Source organism: Pogoniulus pusillus, unplaced genomic scaffold, assembly GCF_015220805.1.
Source record: "Pogoniulus pusillus isolate bPogPus1 unplaced genomic scaffold, bPogPus1.pri scaffold_50_arrow_ctg1, whole genome shotgun sequence".
NCBI lineage: Eukaryota > Metazoa > Chordata > Aves > Piciformes > Lybiidae > Pogoniulus > Pogoniulus pusillus.
Genome location: NW_026974708.1, coordinates 829,648 through 840,605, shown reverse-complemented (window position 1 = coordinate 840,605; position 10,958 = coordinate 829,648).

Below are 10,958 nucleotides of genomic sequence, written 5' to 3'. Positions count from 1 at the left end.
ATACCTGTAATTTACAATCCCAATACAGTAATGAAAATAATAGAAATTGGGGGTTTAGAACAATTATCGGAATGGGAAATACCTACGGTAAATAAAATCTATCCAAAACCATGTGATTTTAGAAAGAAAGAATTTAAAAATTGGACTAAATTGATTTCTCAGGGTTTGGGAGTTTCAAATTTTGAAAAAGATCGTATTAGTAATGATTGGATTGTAAATTACAAAAGGTTCCCACACAGAAAATTGGTAACAGCTTTACAATTGAGGGCGACCATCCTGCCACCGCACTCCCAGAAACTGAATTTCTTTGGCAGGTCCTTTGACCTTGTCTCTCTTGATGGCCAAACCTGCTTGCAACAGAATGTCAATGATTTTGTTACCTTTCTCGAAGACTTCCTCAGCAGTTTGGCCCCACACAATGATGTCATCTGTTGGGGTACGGAGGCTGGTGAGAGGCGAGATCGGGGTACTGACGACTCGAGACAGCAGCTTCTAGGCATCTGTGCATCAGTACGATTTATTAAGGCAATACAATGGCTTAAATAGCCCCCAGAGGGGAGTGTGCACAACCAGCCTGGGGCTGGCCGAAGTGGACAGTACAGATTGGCCCCAAGTTATGTGTAAGGCAGAGATAGGTTACCTGTGGTAAACAACCTGTGAGTACCACCCAGGGGGGCTGGCCAGGGTCAGCCGCCTGGGGCTGTGTCCGCCCCAGGGGCTGGCAGATCCCACCCCCTGACAGCTGTGCGTGGGTTGCTCATAGTCCTCAGCCTAGGCCCCTGGGAGCCTGTGAGGCTCCAAGGACACTTCCCATCACAGGGCCTGATGTTTACATTCCATACCTCGTTGCAGGAGAAAGCTTCCCACAGTCATCGATGTACTGGTTGTGCTCTTGTTGCGGAGCGCAGGATTAATTCGTGGCCGAGTCGAAAATTTATCAAAAATAGATATTTTTTATTTTTACAAAACCCGCCCCCACAACTATATATACAAAGACTAATTTCGTTTGATAAACAGGTTGAGTTGCATGAGAATTCTACAAGGATACCATCAATAATCTGACTATATATTTGGAAGTCAGTTTTTGGAAAAGGACTCAGCTATTAATTAATAGCGGTTTCTTACTAAATTAAGCTAAGCCAAATAACTCACTCAGGCTGGCTCGTGCGGTCTGTCTTCCTCCTCCAGCGGCTGCAGGAGTCGTTAAGGGTCGTTAAGGGTCGTTAGGCAGACAAAGGTGTGCCTAACAACAAAGCAAGTCCTTAGTCTCTCTGCAGTCCAGGCACAGGAGAGTGGGCGAACTCAGGCAGACACATACGTCCAACACGGGCAAAATCCAAAGCGGGAACCCCAAAGGCGGGAAGACCCCCAATATTTATAACCTTCGCTAGACAAAGGGCAGAGTTACCACACCTTAGGCGCGAAAGCGCACGGCCAATCCCAGCCTGGCTCCAGCGCGGGAACTCATGGGGCAGTCGCCCCCCTTTCACGGGGCAGTCCCCGCCCCCTTCACGGCTGCAGGGCAGGCGAGGGGGGGGGGAAACCAGGCGGCTTTTCCCCTTTCCCCCTGAAGTCCGGGCAGGAGAGGAATTTAGGGGTACAGGACTCCAGGACATCCCACTCCGGTGGTAATGAGCATCTTTGTCTAGAACTTGAGTGAGAGGTGATCCCCCTTCAATTTAGGAACCTATTAATATATATATATGGCTTAGCCTTTTCCAACATTAACAATATGTAGCACATTAATCGCCCCAACAATATTTAACAATACTTAACAAGGCTTAACAATAGCCCAAACAGTATTAATAAAGCTACACAGTCAATCTGAAGATTGCTCTGTTCCTGGTAGAGCAACCAAGTTCATGGCAGAGCCTTAGATGCTCTGAGTCCATGGCTGGAGGTCACAGTCCGTGGGTCCTGATGCCATCATCCACTGGCCACCCCGGTGATATGACTCCATCTCTCGTGTAGCTGGCTCTCCCTTTCCCAGGTGCTGGTCAGGTGGTCAGGAACTGGTCCTCTGCCTCGACCTTAACCTGTAAGGAGACAAAATCTGCCTCGGCCTATAAAGGCCAGGCTTAGCAATTAATAGTTGGGGACGATCCACCGTGTACTGATCCGGTGGCCTTTTCCATTTGCATCTAGGGCTTCCCAGGCATATAAGCCTCTGGGTTTACCCAGTGTCATTGGCACCACCCCTATAGGTTGGCCTTTTGTACTGGGGCAGGTGGTCAGTGACCACGTGGCTCATCTAGGCAGCAGGTCTTTATTCTGGGGGCTTCTGTAGTTCTCCCCGTGACTGCTGACCATTAAAAGCTGCCGAGCCACTATTACACTAATTCAGTGTTTTGCCTCCCGTATGGGAGACGAGAAAGGGTTAACCTTTCTGTCTGGGGACGAGCTGCAGTTCCCAGCGGGGGGGCTGCTGCTTCTGGGCGAGCCGCTCCGGGAGCCACCGCTGGGCGTGCCGCTGCCGCTGGCCCTGGGCTTCTCGCGGCTGCCTCTGGATTTTGCAGCCGATTTCTGAAGGCACCGCACTAGATCCTTCAGCTGCCAGTCTGCCAGCTGCCTTAAAACAGTTTTTGGTACCCCTAAAGTCAGGGCTTGTCTATGCCAGCTGTTCTTTCCTCTGGGTCTCCAGTCACTCTGTTGGTCTCTGCCCCTTCCCCTCGGGGAGAAGCCTGAAGGACCGGTCCCCCTGTGGGAGCAGTCCTGCACTGGCCGGACTTGCCTGCGCAGAGTCCTGGGATTTTCTGTGGGAGAAGCACGAGACTGGCTCTCCCCAGCCCCTTTTCCTTCAGGAGACCCAAACCCAAACTGCAGCCCGTGGGCATTCAAGTCAGTTAACAGTTCAGCCCAAGTCATTACGTGCTCTTTAGCACCATCGTCCTCTGCATTTTTTCCAAGCACACGTTCAATTTTCTCAACATTCTTCATTACTTGGATTTGCAGAGTTGCTGGCAAACCCTTCATAATAGGGTGCAGTCTCTCCGGGTCCACAGGGGCATAAAACGGGCAATCATAATGTCCCTTATCATAGATAGCCTGGACACAGGCAAGTCTGCGGAGAGCAGTGATGAGCTCAGAGGAGCTGGTGACTCTTAGTTCCGTCGGCTCCCCACGGTAGGCTGGGCGGACACTGCTTGCCCAGTAAGCTATCCGAGCGGTGAGGCTGTGTGTCCCCTCGGGTTCACGTGTCAGGAACACATCGTCCCCCCAGTCTCCAGCCGCTTCCTGCGAGTCTAGGAGGACCCGGTCCCCACCGGCTCGGGACACTCAATACACATAGTCAGCGACTGAGTCCCCAGGATCTCTTGCATATTTGACTTGTAAGTCACTGAGCTGTGCGTCTGTGAACTGCTTTTTGATCACGGTGGTCCCTGCAGCGCCTTTCCTGCCCTTCACGGACTCAGTCCTTATCACAGGCAGCACGTGCTTCTGCACCGTGGCGCCCTCCTCACCGGAGCTCTCTTCTCCGCTAGCTACGGGGGAGTCCGGTCGGGACCTGCGCTTTCTGCGTGGCTTTGAGGCTTTCTGCCGCGCAGAGGCATGTGCAGAGGAATTCTCTGAGTCTCTAGCAGAGTCTTTTGTGCCTGGTTTCGGGGAACTCCTCTCCCCTGAAGAGCCCCTTGGGGCATTCTCTGCCTTTTCCCCCGATTCCCGCGAATCACTCCATTCAAATTCAGACACGGAGACCGAAGAGGTAGTGTCTGCAGGCATTACAAGCCTTTCTTTCATCTGGGCAGTCAGTGCCGCGGTCAGGCTCTTTGTCTGCGCCAGCATGCTTTCCCAGATACTTTGGCTTTTAGCTTTTTCTGCTAATAAATCCTTTTCCAAGGCCTGAATTCTTTTTTCATAATTTTCAAATTCGGCCAGAGTCTGGGTCACGACTGACCCCAGAACAACAGAGAAATGCTCCGTTGGAGACTCTGTAATCACAGGGTCTGAGCGCTCAGCTAATTTTCCCAGGATTTTCTCTGGATTTTTACAATTTTGCTGAGCCCAAATTAAATCAAGACCTGTGATTAGGCATCCCTTTTCATGTAGAAATTCTATGATTGAACTACCCAGCATACACTGCGCCATAATGTTGCGGAGGGCAGAAATACGTGGCCGAGTCGAAAATTTATCAAAAATAGATATTTTTTATTTTTACAAAACCCGCCCCCACAACTATATATACAAAGATTAATTTCGTTTGATAAACAGGTTGAGTTGCATGAGAATTCTACAAGGATACCATCAATAATCTGACTATATATTTGGAAGTCAGTTTTTGGAAAAGGACTCAGCTATTAATTAATAGCGGTTTCTTACTAAATTAAGCTAAGCCAAATAACTCACTCAGGCTGGCTCGTGCGGTCTGTCTTCCTCCTCCAGCGGCTGCAGGAGTCGTTAAGGGTCATTAAGGGTCGTTAGGCAGACAAAGGTGTGCCTAACAACAAAGCAAGTCCTTAGTCTCTCTGCAGTCCAGGCACAGGAGAGTGGGCGAACTCAGGCAGACACATACGTCCAACACGGGCAAAATCCAAAGCGGGAACCCCAAAGGCGGGAAGACCCCCAATATTTATAACCTTCGCTAGACAAAGGGCAGAGTTACCACACCTTAGGCGCGAAAGTGCACGGCCAATCCCAGCCTGGCTCCAGCGCGGGAACTCACGGGGCAGTCGCCCCCCTTTCACGGGGCAGTCCCCGCCCCCTTCACGGCTGCAGGGCAGGCGAGGGGGGGGGGGAAACCAGGCGGCTTTTCCCCTTTCCCCCTGAAGTCCGGGCAGGAGAGGAATTTAGGGGTACAGGACTCCAGGACAGCTCTGAAGCTTTACCTTTCTCCAGTGCATTGTGGATGACTGAATGATAGATGGTTGAGCTGTGTTTCCACCCCTGAGGCAAATGATTGAACTGGTACTGGATTCCTCTCCAGGTGAATGCAAATTGAGGCCTGCACTCTTTTGCTATTGGAATAGAGAAGAAAGCATTAGCAATGTCTATGGTAGCATACCATTTAGCCTCCTTCGATTCCAGCTCATACTGGAGCTCCAACATGTCTGGCACAGCTGCGCTCATGGGTGGTGTCACAGTATCACAGTATCACACAGTATCACAGTAACATCAGGGTTGGAAGAGACCTCACAGATCATCAAGTCCAACCCTTTACCACAGAGCTCAAGGCTAGACCATGGCACCAAGTGCCACGTCCAATCCTGCCTTGAACAGCTCCAGGGACGGCGACTCCACCACCTCCCCGGGCAGCCCATTCCAGTGTCCTATGACTCTCTCAGTGAAGAACTTCCTCCTCACCTTGAGCCTAAATCTCCCCTGGCGTAGCCTGAGGCTGTGTCCTCTTGTTCTGGCGCTGGCCACCTGAGAGAAGAGAGCAACCTCCTGAGCAACCACCCCTGAGCCTCCTCTTCTCCAGGCTAAACAATCCCAGCTCCCTCAGCCTCTCCTCGTAGGGCTTGTGCTCAAGGCCTCTCACCAGCCTCGTCGCCCTTCTCTGGACATGCTCAAGCATCTCAACATCCCTTCTAAACTGGGGGGCCCAGAACTGAACACAGTACTCAAGGTGTGGTCTAACCAGTGCAGAGTACAGGGGCAGAATGACCTCCCTGCTCCTGCTGACCACACCATCCCTCATTGAGGGCACGAAAGTCAACTGTGAGTCTCCAGTCACTGTTATCTTTGCGCACGGGCCAGATGGGACTGTTGAAAGGTGAATGAGCTTTCTCGATGACAGCCTGACTCTCCAGTTCACCAATCAGCTGATGAATGGGCAACAAAGAGTCACGGTTAGTTCTGTACTGCCTGTGGTGCACAGATTGAGTAGCAATTGACACTTTCAGATCGTCTATGTCATGATGTCCCACAACTGCAGATTCATCTGAAAGTTCAGGTCTAATGGACAATTTCAATTTATGATCCTCAATCTCTACAGATGCTATTCCAAAAGCCCATTTGTGACCCTTAGGATCTTTGAAACAACCTTGTCTCAAAAAGTCAATTCCCAGAATGCAAGGCGCATCAGGACCAGTTACATTAGTGTGCTAGTTTGAAGCAAGCTGAAATGTTTTGGTAAAAGAACTTGATAACAGGCAGTGGAATGAAAACAATTGATGTCAACTTCTCTCATAGTCTCTCTGAGAACTCTGGGAAGAAGAAAGACTTTTTTTCTCCATTTTGTCTTTCCCCTTCTGCCTTTGCCTTCAGACCTAGTCACATCTCATTAACCTTGCTCCCACTAACCTTGCTCCCTAACCTCTTGGCTGCACCTCTCTTCTTCCTGAGAACTGGGGTAAGGTTGAGAGGGCCGGGGGAGGTGTTGGGGTGGTTTGAGAGCCCTTCCTGGGGACTCAGGTTTCTGGGAGGGGAGTTGTGCTTTTGTATTGTTTATCCTTTGTATATTTCTGTATATAATTGTATATAACTGTATATATTGTAAATAGCTGCTTGTAAATTCTGCTAGCTGTAAATAAATTGCTTCATCTATATTCCCAGGGTCCGTCTGAGTTAGCTGGGGCAAATACAAAGTGTGGGGGGGCGGATAAGAGCCCAAACCATCACATTTTTAATTGACTTTCCCAACGTGGGGCTAGATATATTTGAGTGATTGGAAATTAGCTCTGGGAATTAAGATGAAGCTAATCAAGCAGCTATTGCATTTGGTTGGGGCATTGCTCTGGTCTGGTTTTGTTTTCTTGGCATTTAGTTGGATAAAAGCTCAAATTGTTGCTTATTTTATTGATCTGGCTTATAATAAAGCTAAAGCTAAGGTTTCTGATATGTTCTGGAGCTGGGGTGATTTTATTCTTGGTTATGCTGGTTTTAATATCTCTGAGAATATTACCAAGGATATTACAGGAGCTTTTGTCAATAATATGACAATCAATGGAAATTCTGCTTTAAATAGGGCTCTAATGAGAGTTATTCAGCCTAAGACAGGAATCCCAACTGTTTGCATAGGCACATGCTCATGTAAAACTGTTTTTCTACTCACAGTTTTTAATATTTGCCTCATGATTTTAATATTCATATTAATTTTTGATTGCTGCTGGGTTCGGTTTTGCTGCTCCGTTCTGCTGCTCTCCGTGGTTCTGAGACACGATAAGGTAAGCAGAGAGGATGGCTGGGCTATGGTCTCACGAGAGAGAGTGAGACTGTGACGGGGCTGGTGACGTCAGCTGCGGGAGATTTAAAATCCTGCCGCGTGCCGCGCTGGCCGCCATTTTGGCTGCCGAGCCGAGAGAGTGAAAAGCTCCGCGGGGATTGCTGCTGGGTTCGGTTTTGCTGCTCTGTTCTGCTGCTCTCCATGGTTCTGAGACATGATAAGGTAAGCAGAGGGGACGGCTGGGCTGTGGTCTCGTGAGAGCGCAGGTGGTGTTCTGCTCAGTTCCCTCTGTGGCAAGGGAGTTCACAGAGAGGAACAGCAGAACCTACGATATCAATAAATGGCTCAAGGGATGGTGCCAGCGGTGGCATTTTGGTTTTTTTGACCATGGGGGAACTTCTACTGCGCCAGACCTACTTGATCGTGATGGGGTGCAATTGTCTAGGAGGGGCAGGAGAGTCCTGGCAATGGAGTTGGCAGGGCTCATTAGGCAGGCTTTAAACTAGGTCTGGAGGGGGTGGGTGAGGCAATTACTCTCTGTGAGAAGGAGAGAGTGGGAAGGAAACTAGGGACAATTGGGGAATCGAGAGCCCAGCTGAAGTGCATCTACACCAATGCACGCAGCTTGGGTAACAAGCAGGAGGAATTGGAAGTCCTGGTCCACCAGGGTGACTATGATATAGTTACCATTTCAGAAACTTGGTGGGATGACAGGCATGACTGGGCTGCTATACTGGGGGGATATAACCTCTTCAGGAGAGATAGGCAAGGGAGAAGAGGAGGAGGGATGGCTCTGTATATTAGGGAGTCATTCCATGCCACTGAGCTTGAGGTGAGGGATGAAGGGGTTGAGAGCTTGTGGGTTAAAATCAGAGGGAGGACTAGCAAATCTGACATCCTGGTTGGAGTCTGTTATAGACCACCCAACCAGGATGAAGAAACAGATGAGATATTTTACAAACAGCTGGAGGCTGTCTCAAGATCAGATCTTGTCCTTGTGGGTGACTTTAACCTGCCAGATATTAGCTGGGAACTTAATTCAGCAGAGAGGAGGCAGTCCAGGAGATTTCTAGAGTGCATGGAGGACAGCTTCATGTCCCAGCTGTTAAGTGAGCCTACTAGGGGTCAAGCTCAGCTTGACCTGCTGCTCTCCAACAGAGAAGGGCTGGTAGGAGATGTGACAGTGGGAGGCTGCCTGGGGTGTAGTGATCATGAGATAGTGGAGTTTTCAATATGCAGGGAGGTAGGGAGGCACTACAACAAAACCTACACCTTGGACTTTCAGAGGGCAAACTTCAATTTGCTTAGGAAACTTATTTCCAAAGTCCCCTGGGCAGCAGTCCTTGAGAACAAAGGGGTCCAGGATGGTTGGACCTACTTTAAACAGGAGCTCTTGAAGGCACAGGAGCTGGCAGTTCCCATGTGCCGAAAGATGAGCCGGCAGGGAAGGCAACCAGCCTGGATGAGTAAACAGCTCCTGAAGGAATTGGGGGAAAAAAAGAGGGTGTATCACCTCTGGAAGGAGGGGAAGGCTTCTCCTGATGTGTTTAAGGAGATAGCCAGAATATGCAGGAGAAAGAGAGGCTAAGGCCCAGCTAGAACTTAGGCTGGCCACTTCCATGAAAGATAATAAAAAGCACTTATATCAATTTATCAGTGCTAAAAAGAAGGGCAAGAAGAGCCTCCACTGCTTACTGGACCAGGAGGGGAACACTATAACTGATGACGAAGAAAAGGCTGAGGTCCTGAATGCCTTCTTCGCCTCAGTTTTCAACAGCAAGGAGGGAGGAGTTCAGGGCAAGTGGCCTCTTGAACTGGGGGATGGGGTCGGGGAGCAGTGTGTTCCCCTGGAAATTCATGAGGAATTAGTTCAGGACCTGCTGAGCCACCTGGACACCCACAAGTCCATGGGACCAGATGGGATCCATCCCAGGGTGCTGAGAGAGCTGGCAGCTGAGCTGGCCAAGCTGCTCTCCATCATTTTCCAGCAGTCCTGGCTCACTGGAGAGGTCCCAGGAGACTGGAAAGTGGCCAACGTGATCCCCATCCACAAGAAGGGTGGGATGGAGGAACCTGGGAACTACAGACCTGTCAGCCTGACCTCAGTGCCAGGGAAACTGATGGAGCAGGTTATCTTGGGGGCAATAACTGCGCACCTGAGGGATGGCAAAGGGCTCAGGTCCAGCCAGCATGGGTTTAGGAAGGGCAGATCCTGCCTCTCCAACCTGATCTCCTTCTATGATCAGGTGACCCGCTTGGTGGCTGTGGGGAGGCCTGTGGATGTGGTCTATCTGGACTTCAGCAAGGCCTTTGACACTGTCCCACACAGCAAACTGCTGACTAAGCTGTCAGCCCGCAGCTTGGATGGCAACACTCTCTGCTGGGTTAGGAACTGGCTGGAGGGCCGGACCCAGAGAGTGGTGGTGAATGGTGCCACATCCAGCTGACAGCCAGTCACTAGTGGTGTCCCTCAGGGATCAGTGCTGGGCCCCATCCTCTTTAACATCTTCATAGATGATCTGGATGAGGGCATCGAGTCAGTCATCAGCAAGTTTGCAGATGACACCAAGCTGGGGGCAGATGTGTCTGGATTGGAAGGCAGAAGGGCTCTGCAGTGGGACCTTGACTGCCTGGACAGATGGGCAGAGTCCAAGGGGATGGGGTTCAATAGCTCCAAGTGCAGGGTGCTGCATTTTGGCCACAACAACCCCATGCAGAGATACAGGCTGGGGTCGGAGTGGCTGGAGAGCGGCCAGACAGAGAGGGATCTGGGGGTGCTGATTGATACCCACCTGAACATGAGCCAGCAGTGTGATGATACTGTGATATTATTTGTGAAAAATTCAAAACCAGTTTCTGTAAGAACTAGGAAAAATTCTGTGTCTCAGAAGCAGTCTCTTTCACAGCAAAACAAGGGAACACAGTTATCGGCTTCCCCCTTGCCAGCCTCTGCCCCTTCTTCTCCAAATGCTGGGAACACGGCCAGTGTTCCCGCCAATAACATAAACAATAAAGATAACGGGCAGAGTTTGGCAGGCGTCCCAGGAGTACAGACAGGTACCCAAAATCAAAATGTTCCTAGCAACAATCATAACACGTCAGGGTTGGCAGGCATCCCAGGAGGACAGGCAAACAATCCCACTAATGCTAATAATACTACTAATGCTGGTAACGCTAGCCCAGTCAGTCCAAATCCTAATGACACCAGCTCAGCCAATTCGAACGCCCAGCCAGCAGACCAGAACCAAAATCCTCCTGTTAAAAGCAAGGCAGATTTGAACTCACAAGCTCCAGGTCAGACCCCTAATGATTCAAATGCTCCAGGTCAGACCCCCAATGATTCAAACCCTCCAGGTCAGACCCCTAATGATTCAATCCCTCCAGGTCAGACCCATAATGATTCAAACCCTCCAGCAGACGCATCCAAGTCTGTTGCTGTTCAGGCCTTTCTGGCACCTGCTAAGGCAAAAGCTAAGACAAAGTGTGGTTCACAGGAGGATGTAAGAGAGGGGACCTCTGGTGATCAGCAAGAAGAAGAGGAGGAGGAGATAGTTAGTCTGCGAGACCTTGTAGATGTGCTGAGACAACAATACTCAAGTGAGAGGAGCGCTGTGAGGTTAGCTGCCAAGAGAGAGGATGGTTCCAATGAGTTTAGGAATGCTATGAGGAAGATTGTGTTAGGCCAGGCACCACCAGAACAACAGGTGGAAGAGGAGGTGGAAGATGACATCCAGGGCTCCAAGGATCCACTCAGAGAGGTCAGGGAAGTTAGGAAGGAGTACTCAAGGGAATCAGGTGAGCCAATCTTAAGCTGGCTAGTGAGATGCCGTGGCATTGGTGCTAATGCCCTGCAGGT